Genomic DNA, 22,271 nt, shown 5'->3' with positions numbered 1-22,271 from the left:
CAGCCTCACACCACCCTCAGCCTCACCCCAACCTCACCCTCACACCACCCTCAGGCTCGCACCACCCTCACACCACCCGCACACCACCCTCACCCTCACACCACCCTCACCCTCACACCACCCTCACCCTCACACCACTCACACCCACACACCACCCTCTCCCTCACACCACCCACACACTCACACCACCCACACACCACCCTCACCCGCACACCACCCTCACCCTCACACCACCCTCACCCACACACCACCCTCACACGACCCTCACCCTCACACCATCCACACACACACACCACCCTCACCCACACACCACCCTCACCCTCACACAACCCTCAGCCTCACACCACCCTCACCCTCACACCTCCAACACACCACCCTCACCCACACTCCACCCTCACCCTCACACCACCCACACACTTACACCACCCTCACCCTCACACCACCCACACACTCACACCACCATCACCCACACACCACCCTCACCCGCACACCACCCTCACAGTCACCCCACCCTCACCCACACACCACCCTCACACCACCTTCACCCTCACACCATCCACACACTCACACCACCCTCACCCACACACCACCCTCACCCACACACCACCCTCACCCACACACCACCCTCAGACCTTCCTCACCCACACACCACCCTCACCATCACCCAACCCTCAGCCTCACATCACCCCCACCCTCACACCACCCACACACCACCCTCACCCACACACCACCCTCTCACCACCCACACCCACACTCCACACTCACCCTCACACCACCCACACACTCACACCACCCTCACCCTCACACCACCCACACACTCACACCACCATCACCCACACACCACCCTCACCCTCACACCACCCTCACCCACACTCCACCCTCACCCACACTCCATCCTCACCCTCACACCACCCACACACTCACACCACCCTCACCCTCACACCACCCACACACACACCACCCTCACCCACACACCACCCTCACCCACACAACTCCCTCACACCACCCAGACACACACACCACCCTCTCCCACACACAACTCTCACCCTTACACCACCCTCACACCACCCACACACTCACACCACCCACACCCTCACACCACCCACACACCACCCTCACCCTCACACCACCCACACACCACCCTCACACCACACTCACACCACCCTCACACCACCATCACCCATACACCACCCTCACACTCACACCACCCTCACCCACACACCACCCTCACACCACCCAGGCACTCACACCACCCTCTCCCACACACAACTCTCACCCTCACACCACCCTCACACCACCCACACACTCACACCACACACACACCCTGACACCACCCACACACCACCCTCACACCACCCACACACCACGCTCACACCACCCTCACACCACTCACACGCTCACACCACCCTCACCCTCACACCACCCTCACACCACCCACACACCACCCTCACACCACACTCACACCACACTCACACCACCCACACACACACACCACCCTCACCCACACAGCACCCTCACACCACCCAGACACTCACACCACCCTCTCCCACACACAACTCTCACCCTCACACCACCCTCACACCACCCTCACACTCACACCACCCTCACCCTCACACCACCCTCACACCACCCACACCCTCAAATCACCCTCACCCTCACACCATCCACACGCTCACACCACCCTCACCCACACACCACCCTCACACCACCCACACACTCACACCACTCTCACCCACACACCACCCTCACCCACACACCACCCTCACCCACACACCACCCTCACACCACCCACACACTCACACCACTCTCACCCTCACACCACCCTCACACCACCCAGACACTCACACCACCCTCTCCCACACACCACCCTCACCCTCACACCACCCTCACACCACCCTCACCCAGACACCAACCTCACACTCAAACCACCCTCACCAACACACCACCCTCACCCACACACCACCCTCACCCACACACCACCCTCTCCCACACATCACCCTCACCCTCATACACCCTCACACCACCCTAACCCCAACACCATCCTCAACTTCACACCACCCTCAGCCTCACACCACCCTCAGCCTCACCCCAACCTCACCCTCACACCACCCTCAGGCTCACACCACCCTCACACCACCCACACACCACCCACACCCTCACACCACCCTCACCCTCACACCACCCTCACCCTCACACCACTCACACCCACACACCACCCTCTCCCTCACACCACCCACACACTCACACCACCCACACACCACCCTCACCCGCACACCACCCTCACCCTCACACCACCCTCACCCACACACCACCCTCACACGACCCTCACCCTCACACCATCCACACACACACACCACCCTCACCCACACACCACCCTCACCCTCACACAACCCTCAGCCTCACACCACCCTCACCCTCACACCTCCAACACACCACCCTCACCCTCACTCCACCCTCACGCTCACACCACCTACACACTCACACCACCCTCACCCTCACACCACCCACATACTCACACCACCATCACCCACACACCGCCCTCACACCACCCTCACCCACACACCACCCTCACTCTCACACAACCCTTAGCCTCACACCACCCTCACCCTCACACCACCCACACACCACCCCTACCCTCACACAACCCACACACTCACACCACCCTCACCCTCACACCACCCACACACTCACACCACCATCACCCACACACCACCCTCACCCGCACACCACCCTCACCCTCACACCACCCTCACCCACACACCACCCTCTCACCACCCTCACCCTCACACCATCCACACACTCACACCACCCTCACCCACACACCACCCTCACCCTCACACAAACCTCAGCCTCACACCAACCTCACCCTCACACCAACCACACACCACCCTCACCCACACTCCACCCTCACCCTCACACCACCCACAAACTCACACCACCCTCACCCTCACACCACACACACACTCACACCACCATCACCCACACACCACCCTCACCCTCACACCACCCACACACTCACACCACCATCACCCACACACCACCCTCACCTGCACACCACCCACACACCACCCTCACCGACACACCACCCTCACCCACACACCACCCTCACACTCACACCACTCTCACCCTCACACCACGCACACACACACCACCCTCACCCACACACCACCCTCACACCACCCAGGCACTCACACCACCCTCTCCCACACACAACTCTCACCCTCACACCACCCTCACACCACCCACACACTCACACCACACACACACCCTCACACCACCCACACACCACCCTCACACCACCCACACACCACGCTCACACCACCCTCACACCACCCACACACTCTCACCACACTCACCCTCACACCACCCTCACACCACCCACACACCACCCTCACACACACTCACACCACCCTCACCCTCGCACCACCCACACACACACACCATCCTCACCCACACACCACCCTCACACCACCCAGACACTCAAACCACCCTCTCCCACACACAACTCTCACCCTCACACCACCCTCACACCACCCTCACACCACCCTCACACTCACACCACCCTCACACCACCCTCACACCACCCACACCCTCACATCACCCTCACCCTCACACAATCCACACGCTCACACCACCCTCACCCACAAACCACCCTCACCCACACACCACCCACACACCACCCACAAACTCACACCACTCTCACCCTCACACCACTCTCACCCTCATACCATCCACACACTCACACCACCCTCACCCACACACCACCCTCACCCTCACACAAACCTCAGCCTCACACCAACCTCACCCTCACACCACCCACACACCACCCTCACCCACACTCCACCCTCACCCACACACCACCCACACACTCACACCACCCTCACCCTCACACCACACACACAATCACACCACCATCACCCACACACCACCCTCACCCTCACACCACCCACACACTCACACCACCATCACCCACACACCACCCTCACCCGCACACCACCCACTCACCACCCTCACCGACACACCGCCCTCACCCACACACCACCCTCACCCTCACACGACCCTCAACCACAGTCCACCCTCACCCACACACCACCTTCACACTCACACCACTCTCACCCTCACACCACGCACACACACACCACCCTCACCCACACACCACCCTCACACCACCCAGGCACTCACACCACCCTCTCCCACACACAACTCTCACCCTCACACCACCCTCACACCACCCACACACTCACACCACACACACACCCTCACACCACCCACACACCACCCTCACACCACCCACACACCACGCTCACACCACCCTCACACCACCCACACACTCACACCACCCTCACCCTCACACCACCCTCACACCACCCACACACCACCCTCACACCACACTCACACCACCCTCACCCTCGCACCACCCACACACACACACCACCCTCACCCACACACCACCCTCACACCACCCAGACACTCACACCACCCTCTCCCACACACAACTCTCACCCTCACACCACCCTCACACCACCCTCACACTCACACCACCCTCACCTCACACCACCCTCACACCACCCACACCCTCACATCACCCTCACCCTCACACCATCCACACGCTCACACCACCCTCACCCACAAACCACCCTCACCCACACACCACCCACACACCACCCACAAACTCACACCACTCTCACCCACACACCACCCTCACCCACACACCACCCTCTCCCACACACCACCCTCACCCTCACACCACCCTCACACCACCCTCACCCAGACACAAACCTCACACTCAAACCACCCTCACCAACACACCACCCTCACCCACACATCACCCTCACCCACACACCACCCTCTCCCACACACCACCCTCACCCTCATACACCCTCACACCACCCGAACCCCAACACCATCCTCAACTTCACACCACCCTCAGCCTCACCCCACCCTCACCCTCACACCACCCTCAGGCTCACACCACCCTCACACCACCCAAACACCACCCTCACCCTCACACCACCCTCACCCTCACACCATCCTCACCCACACACCACCCTCACCCTCACACCACCCTCACACCACTCACACCCACACACCACCCTCTCCCTCACACCACCCACACACTCACACCACCCACACATCACCCTCACCCGCACACCACGCTCACCCTCACACCACCCTCACCCACACACCACCCTCACACCACCCTCACCCTCGCACCATCCACACACTCACACCACCCTCACCCACACACCACCCTCACCCACACACCACCCTCACCCTCACACAACCCTCAGCCTCACACCACCCTTACCCTCACGCCACCAACACACCACCCTCACCCTCACTCCACCCTCACCCTCACACCACCCACACACTCACACCACCCTCACCCTCACACCACCCACATACTCACACCACCATCACCCACACACCACCCTCACCCTCACACCACCCACACACTCATACCACCATCACCCACACATCACCCTCACCCGCACACCACCCTCACACCATCCTCACCGACACACCACCCACACACTCACACCACCCACACACTCACACCACCCTCACCCTCACACCACCCTCACCCACACACCACACTCACACCACCCAGACACTCTCACCACCCTCTCCCACACACAACTCTCACCCTCACACCACCCTCACACCACCCACACACTCACACCACCCACACCCTCACACCACCCCCACACCACCCTAACCCTCACACCACCCACACACCACCCTCACACCACCCTCACACCGCCCACACACCACCCTCACACCACACTCACACCACACTCACACCACCCTCACCCTCACACAACCCTCACCCACAGTCCACCCTCACCCTCACACCACCCACACACTCACACCACCCTCACCCACACACCACCCTCACACCACCCAGACACTCACACCACCCTCTCCCACACACAACTCTCACCCTCACACCACCCTCATACCACCCAAACACTCACACCACCCACACCCTCACACCACCCACACACCACCCTAACCCTCACACCACCCACACACCACCCTCACACCGCCCACACACCACCGTAACACCACACTCACACCACACTCACACCACCCTCACCCTCGCACCACCCACACACACACCACCCTCACCCACAAACCACCCTCACCCACACACCACCCACACACCACCCACAAACTCACACCACTCTCACCCTCACACCACCCTCACCCTCACACCATCCACACACTCACACCACCCTCACCCACACACCACCCTCACCCTCACACAAACCTCAGCCTCACACCAACCTCACCCTCACACCACCCACACACCACCCTCACCCACACTCCACCCTCACCCACACACCACCCACACACTCACACCACCCTCACCCTCACACCACACACACACTCACACCACCATCACCCACACACCACCCTCACCCTCACACCACCCACACACTCACACCACCATCACCCACACACCACCCTCACCCGCACACCACCCACACACCACCCTCACCGACACACCGCCCTCACCCACACACCACCCTCACCCTCACACGACCCTCAACCACAGTCCACCCTCACCCACACACCACCCTCACACTCACACCACTCTCACCCTCACACCACGCACACACACACCACCCTCACCCACACACCACCCTCACACCACCCAGGCACTCACACCACCCTCTCCCACACACAACTCTCACCCTCACACCACCCTCACACCACCCACACACTCACACCACACACACACCCTCACACCACCCACACACCACCCTCACACCACCCACACACCACGCTCACACCACCCTCACACCACCCACACACTCACACCACCCTCACCCTCACACCACCCTCACACCACCCACACACCACCCTCACACCACACTCACACCACCCTCACCCTCGCACCACCCACACACACACACCACCCTCACCCACACACCACCCTCACACCACCCAGACACTCACACCACCCTCTCCCACACACAACTCTCACCCTGACACCACCCTCACACCACCCTCACACTCACACCACCCTCACCTCACACCACCCTCACACCACCCACACCCTCACATCACCCTCACCCTCACACCATCCACACGCTCACACCACCCTCACCCACAAACCACCCTCACCCACACACCACCCACACACCACCCACAAACTCACACCACTCTCACCCACACACCACCCTCACCCACACACCACCCTCTCCCACACACCACCCTCACCCTCACACCACCCTCACACCACCCTCACCCAGACACAAACCTCACACTCAAACCACCCTCACCAACACACCACCCTCACCCACACATCACCCTCACCCACACACCACCCTCTCCCACACACCACCCTCACCCTCATACACCCTCACACCACCCGAACCCCAACACCATCCTCAACTTCACACCACCCTCAGCCTCACCCCACCCTCACCCTCACACCACCCTCAGGCTCACACCACCCTCACACCACCCAAACACCACCCTCACCCTCACACCACCCTCACCCTCACACCATCCTCATCCACACACCACCCTCACCCTCACACCACCCTCACACCACTCACACCCACACACCACCCTCTCCCTCACACCACCCACACACTCACACCACCCACACATCACCCTCACCCGCACACCACGCTCACCCTCACACCACCCTCACCCACACACCACCCTCACACCACCCTCACCCTCACACCATCCACACACTCACACCACCCTCACCCACACACCACCCTCACCCACACACCACCCTCACCCTCACACAACCCTCAGCCTCACACCACCCTTACCCTCACACCACCAACACACCACCCTCACCCTCACTGCACCCTCACCCTCACACCACCCACACACTCACACCACCCTCACCCTCACACCACCCACATACTCACACCACCATCACCCACACACCACCCTCACCCTCACACCACCCACACACTCATACCATCATCACCCACACATCACCCTCACCCGCACACCACCCTCACACCATCCTCACCGACACACCACCCACACACTCACACCACCCACACACTCACACCACCCTCACCCTCACACCACCCTCACCCACACACCACACTCACACCACCCAGACACTCTCACCACCCTCTCCCACACACAACTCTCACCCTCACACCACCCTCACACCACCCACACACTCACACCACCCACACCCTCACACCACCCCCACACCACCCTAACCCTCACACCACCCACACACCACCCTCACACCACCCTCACACCGCCCACACACCACCCTCACACCACACTCACACCACACTCACACCACCCTCACCCTCACACAACCCTCACCCACAGTCCACCCTCACCCTCACACCACCCTAACCCTCACACCACCCACACACCACCCTCACACCGCCCACACACCACCGTAACACCACACTCACACCACACTCACACCACCCTCACCCTCGCACCACCCACACACACACCACCCTCACCCACACACCACCCTCACCCTCACACCACCCTCACCCACACTCCACCCTCACCCTCACACCACCCACACACTCACACCACCATCACCCACACACCACCCTCACCCGCACACCACCCTCACCCTCACACCACCCTCACCCACACACCACCCTCACCCACAAGCCACCCTCTCCCACACACCACCCTCACCCTCATACACCCTCACACCACCCTAACCCCAACACCATCCTCAACTTCACACCACCCTCAGCCTCACACCACCCTCAGCCTCACCCCACCCTCACCCTCACACCACCCTCAGGCTCACACCACCCTCACACTACCCACACACCACCCTCACCCTCACACCACCCTCACCCTCACACCACCCTCACCCTCACACCATCCTCACCCACACACCACCCTCACCCTCACACCACTCACACCCACACACCACCCTCTCCCTCACACCACCCACACACTCACACCACCCACACACCACCCTCACCCGCACACCACCCTCACCCTCAACCACCCTCACCCACACACCACCCTCACACCACCCTCACCCTCACACCATCCACACACTCACACCACCCTCACCCACACACCACCCTCACCCACACACCACCCTCACCCTCACACAACCCTCAGCCTCACACCACCCTCACCCTCACACCACCAACACACCACCCTCACCCTCACTCCACCCTCACCCTCACACCACCTACACACTCACACCACCCTCACCCTCACACCACCCACATACTCACACCACCATCACCCACACTCCACCCTCACACCACCCTCACCCACACACCACCCTCACTCTCACACAACCCTTAGCCTCACACCACCCTCACCCTCACACCACCCACACACCACCCTCACCCACACACAACCCTCACCCTCACACCGCCCTCACCCACACTCCACCCTCACACAACCCACACACTCACACCACCTTCACCCTCACACCACCCACACACTCACACCACCATCACCCACACACCACCCTCACCCGTACACCACCCTCACCCTCACACCACCCTCACCCACACACCACCCTCACACCACACTCACCCTCACACCATCCACACACTCACACCACCCTCACCCACACACCACCCTCACCCTCACACAAACCTCAGCCTCACACCAACCTCACCCTCACACCACACACACACCACCCTCACGCACACTCCACCCTCACACCACCCACACACTCACACCACCCTCACGCTCACACCACACACACACTCACACCACCATCACCCACACACCACCCTCACCCTCAGACCACCCACACACTCACACCACCATCACCCACACACCACCCTCACCCGCACACCATCCAAACACCACCCTCACCGACACACCACCCTCACCCACACACCACCCTCACCCTCACACGACCCTCACCCACAGTCCACCCTCACCCACACACCACCCTCACACTCACACCACTCTCACCCTCACACCACACACACACACACCACCCTCACCCACACACCACCCTCACACCACCCAGGCAATCACACCACCCTCTCCCACACACAACTCTCACCCACACACACACCCTCACACCACCCACACACCACTCTCACACGACCCACACACCACGCTCACACCACCCTCACACCACCCACACCCTCACACCACCCTCACCCTCACACCGCCCTCACACCACCCACACACCACCCTCACACCACACTCACACCACCCTCACCCTCGCACCACCCACACACACACACCACCCTCACCCACACACCGCCCTCACACCACCCAGACACTCACACCACCCTCTCCCACACACAACTCTCACCGTCACACCACCCTCACACCACCCTCACACTCACACCACCCTCACCCTCACACCACCCTCACACCACCCACACCCTCACATCACCCTCACCCTCACACCATCCACACGCTCACACCACCCTCACCCACAAACCACCCTCACCCACACACCACCCTCACACCACCCACACACTCACACCACTCTCACCCACACATCACCCTCACCCACACACCACCCTCACCCAGACACCAACCTCACACTCAAACCACCCTCACCAACACACCACCCTCACCCACACACCACCCTCACACACACACCACCCTCTCCCACACACCACCCTCACCCTCATCCACCCTAACACCACCCTAACCCCAACACCATCCTCAACTTCACACCACCCTCAGCCTCACACCACCCTCAGCCTCACCCCACCCTCACCCTCACACCACCCTCAGGCTCACACCACCCTCACACCACCCACACACCACCCTCACCCTCACACCACCCTCACACCACCCTCACCCTCACACCATCCTCACCCACACACCACCCTCACCCTCACACCACCCTCACACCACTCACACCCACACACCACCCTCTCCCTCACACCACCCACACACTCACACCACCCACACACCACCCTCACCCGCACACCACCCTCACCCGCCACACCACCCTCACCCACACACCACCCTCACACCACCCTCACCCTCACACCATACACACACTCACACCACCCTCACCCACACACCACCCTCACCCACACACCACCCTCACCCTCACACTACCCACACACTCACACCACCCTCACCCTCACACCACCCACATACTCACACCACCATCACCCACACACCACCCTCACCCGCACACCACCCTCACCCACACACCACCCTCACCCACACACCACCCTCACACCATCCTCACCGACACACCACCCACACACTCACACCACCCACACACTCACACCACCCTCACCCACACACCACCCTCACACCACCCTCACACCATACTCACACCACCCTCACCCTCACACCACCCACACACCGCCCACACACCACCCTCACACCACACTCACACCATACTCACACCACCCTCACCCTCACACGACCCTCACCCACAGTCCACACTCACCCTCACACCACCCACACCCTCACACCACCCTCACCCACACACCACCCTCACACCACCCAGACACTCACACCACCCTCTCCCACACATAACTCTCACCCTCACACCACCCTCACACCACCCACACACTCACACCACCCTAACCCTCACACCACCCACACACCACCCTCACACCGCTCACACAACACCCTCACACCACACTCACACCACACTCACACCACCCTCACCCTCGCACCACCCACACACACACCACCCTCACCCACACACCACCCTCACACCACCCAGACACTCACACCACCCTCACCCTCGCACCACCCACACACACACCACCCTCACCCACACACCACACTCACACCACCCAGACACTCACACCACCCTCTCCCACCCTCACCCTCACACCACCCTCACACCACCCTCACCCACACACCACCCTCACCCTCACACCATCCTAACCCTCACACCACCCTCACCCACACACCACCCTCACCCTCACATCACCCTCACCCACACACCACCCTCACCCTCACACCATCCTCACCCACAAACCACCCTCACCCACACACCACCCTCACCCACACACAACCCTCACACCACCCTCACCCACACACCACCCTCACCCTCACACCACCCTCACCCACACACAACCCCCACACCACCCTCACCCACACACCACCCTCACCCTCACACCATCCTCACCCACACACCACCCTCATCCACACTCCACCCTCAGACCACCCTCACCCACACACCACCCTCACCCTCACACCACCCTCACCCACACTCCACCCTCACCCTCACACCACCCTCACACCACCCTCACCCAGACACAAACCTCACACTCAAACCACCCTCACCAACACACCACCCTCACCCACACATCACCCTCACCCACACACCACCCTCTCCCACACACCACCCTCACCCTCATACACCCTCACACCACCCGAACCCCAACACCATCCTCAACTTCACACCACCCTCAGCCTCACCCCACCCTCACCCTCACACCACCCTCAGGCTCACACCACCCTCACACCACCCAAACACCACCCTCACCCTCACACCACCCTCACCCTCACACCATCCTCACCCACACACCACCCTCACCCTCACACCACCCTCACACCACTCACACCCACACACCACCCTCTCCCTCACACCACCCACACACTCACACCACCCACACATCACCCTCACCCGCACACCACGCTCACCCTCACACCACCCTCACCCACACACCACCCTCACACCACCCTCACCCTCACACCATCCACAGACTCACACCACCCTCACCCACACACCACCCTCACCCACACACCACCCTCACCCTCACACAACCCTCAGCCTCACACCACCCTTACCCTCACACCACCAACACACCACCCTCACCCTCACTCCACCCTCACCCTCACACCACCCACACACTCACACCACCCTCACCCTCACACCACCCACATACTCACACCACCATCACCCACACACCACCCTCACCCTCACACCACCCACACACTCATACCACCATCACCCACACATCACCCTCACCCGCACACCACCCTCACACCATCCTCACCGACACACCACCCACACACTCACACCACCCACACACTCACACCACCCTCACCCTCACACCACCCTCACCCACACACCACACTCACACCACCCAGACACTCCCACCACCCTCTCCCACACACAACTCTCACCCTCACACCACCCTCACACCACCCACACACTCACACCACCCACACCCTCACACCACCCCCACACCACCCTAACCCTCACACCACCCACACACCACCCTCACACCACCCTCACACCGCCCACACACCACCCTCACACCACCCTCACACCACACTCACACCACACTCACACCACCCTCACCCTCACACAACCCTCACCCACAGTCCACCCTCACCCTCACACCAACCACACACTCACACCACCCTCACCCACACACCACCCTCACACCACCCAGACACTCACACCACCCTCTCCCACACACAACTCTCACCCTCACACCACCCTCATACCACCCAAACACTCACACCACCCACACCCTCACACCACCCACACACCACCCTAACCCTCACACCACCCACACACCACCCTCACACCGCCCACACACCACCGTAACACCACACTCACACCACACTCACACCACCCTCACCCTCGCACCACCCACACACACACCACCCTCACCCACACACCACCCTCACCCTCACACCACCCTCACCCACACTCCACCCTCACCCTCACACCACCCACACACTCACACCACCATCACCCACACACCACCCTCACCCGCACACCACCCTCACCCTCACACCACCCTCACCCACACACCACCCTCACCCACAAGCCACCCTCTCCCACACACCACCCTCACCCTCATACACCCTCACACCACCCTAACCCCAACACCATCCTCGACTTCACACCACCCTCAGCCTCACACCACCCTCAGCCTCACCCCACCCTCACCCTCACACCACCCTCAGGCTCGCACCACCCTCACACTACCCACACACCACCCTCACCCTCACACCACCCTCACCCTCACACCACCCTCACCCTCACACCATCCTCACCCACACACCACCCTCACCCTCACACCACTCACACCCACACACCACCCTCTCCCTCACACCACCCACACACTCACACCACCCACACACCACCCTCACCCGCACACCACCCTCACCCTCAACCACCCTCACCCACACACCACCCTCACACCACCCTCACCCTCACACCATCCACACACTCACACCACCCTCACCCACACACCACCCTCACCCACACACCACCCTCACCCTCACACAACCCTCAGCCTCACACCACCCTCACCCTCACACCACCAACACACCACCCTCACCCTCACTCCACCCTCACCCTCACACCACCTACACACTCACACCACCCTCACCCTCACACCACCCACATACTCACACCACCATCACCCACACTCCACCCTCACACCACCCTCACCCACACACCACCCTCACTCTCACACAACCCTTAGCCTCACACCACCCTCACCCTCACACCACCCACACACCACCCTCACCCACACACAACCCTCACCCTCACACCGCCCTCACCCACACTCCACCCTCACACAACCCACACACTCACACCACCTTCACCCTCACACCACCCACACACTCACACCACCATCACCCACACACCACCCTCACCCGTACACCACCCTCACCCTCACACCACCCTCACCCACACACCACCCTCACACCACACTCACCCTCACACCATCCACACACTCACACCACCCTCACCCACACACCACCCTCACCCTCACACAAACCTCAGCCTCACACCAACCTCACCCTCACACCACACACACACCACCCTCACGCACACTCCACCCTCACACCACCCACACACTCACACCACCCTCACCCTCACACCACACACACACTCACACCACCATCACCCACACACCACCCTCACCCTCAGACCACCCACACACTCACACCACCATCACCCACACACCACCCTCACCCGCACACCATCCAAACACCACCCTCACCGACACACCACCCTCACCCACACACCACCCTCACCCTCACACGACCCTCACCCACAGTCCACCCTCACCCACACACCACCCTCACACTCACACCACTCTCACCCTCACACCACACACACACACACCACCCTCACCCACACACCACCCTCACACCACCCAGGCAATCACACCACCCTCTCCCACACACAACTCTCACCCACACACACACCCTCACACCACCCACACACCACTCTCACACGACCCACACACCACGCTCACACCACCCTCACACCACCCACACCCTCACACCACCCTCACCCTCACACCACCCTCACACCACCCACACACCACCCTCACACCACACTCACACCACCCTCACCCTCGCACCACCCACACACACACACCACCCTCACCCACACACCGCCCTCACACCACCCAGACACTCACACCACCCTCTCCCACACACAACTCTCACCGTCACACCACCCTCACACCACCCTCACACTCACACCACCCTCACCCTCACACCACCCTCACACCACCCACACCCTCACATCACCCTCACCCTCACACCATCCACACGCTCACACCACCCTCACCCACAAACCACCCTCACCCACACACCACCCTCACACCACCCACACACTCACACCACTCTCACCCACACATCACCCTCACCCACACACCACCCTCACCCAGACACCAACCTCACACTCAAACCACCCTCACCAACACACCACCCTCACCCACACACCACCCTCACACACACACCACCCTCTCCCACACACCACCCTCACCCTCATCCACCCTAACACCACCCTAACCCCAACACCATCCTCAACTTCACACCACCCTCAGCCTCACACCACCCTCAGCCTCACCCCACCCTCACCCTCACACCACCCTCAGGCTCACACCACCCTCACACCACCCACACACCACCCTCACCCTCACACCACCCTCACACCACCCTCACCCTCACACCATCCTCACCCACACACCACCCTCACCCTCACACCACCCTCACACCACTCACACCCACACACCACCCTCTCCCTCACACCACCCACACACTCACACCACCCACACACCACCCTCAGCCGCACACCACCCTCACCCGCCACACCACCCTCACCCACACACCACCCTCACACCACCCTCACCCTCACACCATACACACACTCACACCACCCTCACCCACACACCACCCTCACCCACACACCACCCTCACCCTCACACAACCCTCAGCCTCACACCACCCTCACCCTCACACCACCAACACACCACCCTCACCCTCACACCACCCTCACCCTCACACTACCCACACACTCACACCACCCTCACCCTCACACCACCCACATACTCACACCACCATCACCCACACGCCACCCTCACCCGCACACCACCCTCACCCACACACCACCCTCACCCACACACCACCCTCACACCATCCTCACCGACACACCACCCACACACTCACACCACCCACACACTCACACCACCCTCACCCACACACCACCCTCACACCACCCTCACACCATACTCACACCACCCTCACCCTCACACCACCCACACACCGCCCACACACCACCCTCACACCACACTCACACCATACTCACACCACCCTCACCCTCACACGACCCTCACCCACAGTCCACACTCACCCTCACACCACCCACACCCTCACACCACCCTCACCCACACACCACCCTCACACCACCCAGACACTCACACCACCCTCTCCCACACATAACTCTCACCCTCACACCACCCTCACACCACCCACACACTCACACCACCCTAACCCTCACACCACCCACACACCACCCTCACACCGCTCACACAACACCCTCACACCACACTCACACCACACTCACACCACCCTCACCCTCGCACCACCCACACACACACCACCCTCACCCACACACCACCCTCACACCACCCAGACACTCACACCACCCTCACCCTCGCACCACCCACACACACACCACCCTCACCCACACACCACACTCACACCACCCAGACACTCACACCACCCTCTCCCACCCTCACCCTCACACCACCCTCACACCACCCTCACCCACACACCACCCTCACCCTCACACCATCCTAACCCTCACACCACCCTCACCCACACACCACCCTCACCCTCACATCACCCTCACCCACACACCACCCTCACCCTCACACCATCCTCACCCACAAACCACCCTCACCCACACACCACCCTCACCCACACACAACCCTCACACCACCCTCACCCACACACCACCCTCACCCTCACACCACCCTCACCCACACACAACCCCCACACCACCCTCACCCACACACCACCCTCACCCTCACACCATCCTCACCCACACACCACCCTCATCCACACTCCACCCTCAGACCACCCTCACCCACACACCACCCTCACCCTCACACCACCCTCACCCACACTCCACCCTCACCCTCACACCACCCTCACCCTCACACCACCCTCACCCACACGCCACCCTCACCCTCACACCACCCACACACTCACACCACCATCACCCAGACACCACCCTCATCCGCACACCACCCTCACCCTCACACCACCCTCACCCACACACCACCCTCACACCACCCTCACCCTCACACATCCACACACTCACACCAAACTCACCCACACACCACCCTCACCCACACACCACCCTCACCCACACACCACCCTTAGACCTTCCTGACCCACACACCACCCTCACCATCACCCAATCCTCAGCCTCACACCACCCTCACCCTCACACCACCCTCACCCTCACACCGCCCACACCACCCTCACCCAAAACACCACCCTCACCCTCACACCACCCTCACCCACACTCCACACTCACCCTCACACCACCCACACACTCACACCACCCTCACCCTCACACCACCCACACACTCACACCACCATCACCCACACACCACCCTCACCCTCACACCACCCTCACCCTCACACCACCCTCACCCTCACACCACACACACACACACCACCCTCACCCACACACCACCCTCACACCACCCAGACACTCACACCACCCTCTCCCACACACAACTCTCACCCTCACACCACCCTCACACCACCCACACACTCACACCACCCACACCCTCACACCACCCACACACCACCCTCACCCTCACACCACCCACACACCACCCTCACACCACACTCACACCACCCTCACACCACCATCACCCATACACCACCCTCACACTCACACCACCCTCACCCTCACACCACCCGCACACCACCCACAACCTCACATCACCCTCACCCTCACACCATCCAGACACTCACACCACCCTCACCCACACACCACCCTCACCCACACACCACCCTCACACCACCCACACACTCACTCCACCCAAACACTCACACCACCCACATCCCACCCACCCCCTCACACCACCCACATACTCACACCACCCGCACCCTCACACCACCCTCACCCACACTACACCCTCACCCACACACCACAGTCACACCACCCAGATACTCACACCACCCTCTCCCACACACCACCCTCACCCTCACACCACCCTCACACCACCCTCACCCACACACCAACCTCACACTCAAACCACCCTCACCAACACACCACCCTCACCCACACACCACCCTCACCCAAACACCACTGACACACCACCCTCACCCACACGCCACCTTCACCCTCATACACCCTCACACCACCCTAACCCCAACACCATCCTCAACTTCACACCACCCTCAGCCTCACCCCACCCTCAGCCTCACCCCACCCTCACCCTCACACCACCCTCAGGCTCACACCACCCTCACGCACTCACACCACCCTCACCCTCACACCTCCCTCACCCTCACACCACCCACACACTCACACCACCCACACACTCACACCACCCACACACTCACACCACCCTCACCCTCACACCACCCACACACCACCCAGACACTCACACCACCCTCACCCTCACACCACCCTCAGGCTCACATCACCCTCACACACTCACACCACCCTCACCCTCACACCCTCACACCACCCTCACACCACCCTCACCCACACACCACCCACACACTCACACCACCCTCACACCACCCACATACTCACGCCAACCTCACCCTCACACCACCCACACCCTCACACGACCCACACACTCACAACACCCACACCCTCACACCACCCTCACCCTCACACCACCCACACACTCACACCACCCTCACCCTCACACCACCCTCACCCTCACAACACCCACACCCTCACACCACCCTCACCCTCACACCACCCACACACTCACACCACCCACACACTCCCACTTCCCACACACTCACACCACCCACACACCAACCTCACCCACACACTACCCTCACCCACAGACCAACCTCACCCACACACCACCCTCACCCTCACACCACCCTCACCCACACAACATCCTCACACACCCTCACTCTCACACTATCCACACACTCACACCACCCTCACCCACACACCACCCTCACCCACACACCACCCTCACCCACACACAACCCTCAGACCACCCTCACCCACACACCACCCTCACACCACCCTCACCCTCACACCATCCACACACTCACACCACCCTCACCCACACACCACCCTCACCCACACACCACCCTCACCTACACACCACCCACACACTACCCTCACCCACACTCCACCCTCACCCTCACACCACCCACACACTCACACCACCCTCACCCTCACACCACACACAAACTCACACCAACATCACCCACACACCACCCTCACCCTCACACCACCCACACACTCACACCACCCTCACCCACACACCACCCTCACACCACCCTCACCCTCACACCATCCACACACTCACACCACCCTCACCCACACACCACCCTCACCCACACACCACCCTCACCCTCACACATCCCTCAGCCTCACACCAACCTCACCCTCAAACCACCCACACACCACCCTCACCCACACACCACCCTCACCCACACACCACCCTCACCCACACTCCACCCTCACCCTCACACCACCCTAACCCTCACACCACCCTCACCCACACACCACCCTCACCCACACACCACCCTCACCCTCACACCACCCTCACCCACACTCCAGCCTCACCCTCACACCACCCACACAATCACACCACCCTCACCCTCACACCACCCACACACACACCACCCTCACCCACACACCACCCTCACCCACACAACTCCCTCACACCGCCCAGACACTCACACCACCCTCTCCCACACACAACTCTCACCCTCACACCACCCTCACACCACCCACACACTCACACCACCCACACCCTCACACCACCCACACACCACCCTCACCCTCACACCACCCACATACCACCCTCACACCACACTCACACCACCCTCACACCACCATCACCCATACACCACCCTCACACTCACACCACCCACATCCCACCCACCCCCTCACACCACCCACATACTCACACCACCCGCACCCTCACACCATCCTCACCCACACTACACCCTCACCCACACACCACAGTCACACCACCCAGATACTCACACCACCCTCTCCCACACACCACCCTCACCCTCACACCACCCTCACACCACCCTCACACCACCCTCACCCACACACCAACCTCACACTCAAACCACCCTCACCAACACACCACCCTCACCCACACACCACCCTCACCCAAACACCACTGACACACCACCCTCACCCACACGCCACCCTCACCCTCATACACCCTCACACCACCCTAACCCCAACACCATCCTCAACTTCACACCACCCTCAGCCTCACACCACCCTCAGCCTCACCCCACCCTCACCCTCACACCACCCTCAGGCTCACACCACCCTCACGCACTCACACCACCCTCACCCTCACACCTCCCTCACCCTCACACCACCCACACACTCACACCACCCACACACTCACACCACCCACACACTCACACCACCCTCACCCTCACACCACCCACACACCACCCAGACACTCACACCACCCTCACCCTCACACCACCCTCAGGCTCACATCACCCTCACACACTCACACCACCCTCACCCTCACACCCTCACACCACCCTCACACCACCCTCACCCACACACCACCCACACACTCACACCACCCTCACACCACCCACATACTCACGCCAACCTCACCCTCACACCACCCACACCCTCACACGACCCACACACTCACAACACCCACACCCTCACACCACCCTCACCCTCACACCACCCACACACTCACACCACCCTCACCCTCACACCACCCTCACCCTCACAACACCCACACCCTCACACCACACTCACCCTCACACCACCCACACACTCACACCACCCACACACTCCCACTTCCCACACACTCACACCACCCACACACCACCCTCACCCACACACTACCCTCACCCACAGACCAACCTCACCCACACACCACCCTCACCCTCACACCACCCTCACCCACACAACATCCTCACACACCCTCACTCTCACACTATCCACACACTCACACCACCCTCACCCACACACCACCCTCACCCACACACCACCCTCACCCACACACAACCCTCAGACCACCCTCACCCACACACCACCCTCACACCACCCTCACCCTCACACCATCCACACACTCACACCACCCTCACCCACACACCACCCTCACCCACACACCACCCTCACCTACACACCACCCACACACTACCCTCACCCACACTCCACCCTCACCCTCACACCACCCACACACTCACACCACCCTCACCCTCACACCACACACAAACTCACACCAACATCACCCACACACCACCCTCACCCTCACACCACCCACACACTCACACCACCCTCACCCACACACCACCCTCACACCACCCTCACCCTCACACCATCCACACACTCACACCACCCTCACCCACACACCACCCTCACCCACACACCACCCTCACCCTCACACATCCCTCAGCCTCACACCAACCTCACCCTCAAACCACCCACACACCACCCTCACCCACACACCACCCTCACCCACACACCACCCTCACCCACACTCCACCCACACCCTCACACCACCCTAACCCTCACACCACCCTCACCCACACACCACCCTCACCCACACACCACCCTCACCCTCACACCACCCTCACCCACACTCCATCCTCACCCTCACACCACCCACACAATCACACCACCCTCACCCTCACACCACCCACACACACACCACCCTCACCCACACACCACCCTCACCCACACAACTCCCTCACACCGCCCAGACACTCACACCACCCTCTCCCACACACAACTCTCACCCTCACACCACCCTCACACCACCCACACACTCACACCACCCACACCCTCACACCACCCACACACCACCCTCACCCTCACACCACCCACATAC

This window comes from Scyliorhinus torazame, chromosome 19 (genome assembly GCF_047496885.1).
Source record: "Scyliorhinus torazame isolate Kashiwa2021f chromosome 19, sScyTor2.1, whole genome shotgun sequence".
Classification (NCBI taxonomy): Eukaryota; Metazoa; Chordata; class Chondrichthyes; order Carcharhiniformes; family Scyliorhinidae; genus Scyliorhinus; species Scyliorhinus torazame.
Note: the sequence above shows the minus strand (reverse complement) of the source record.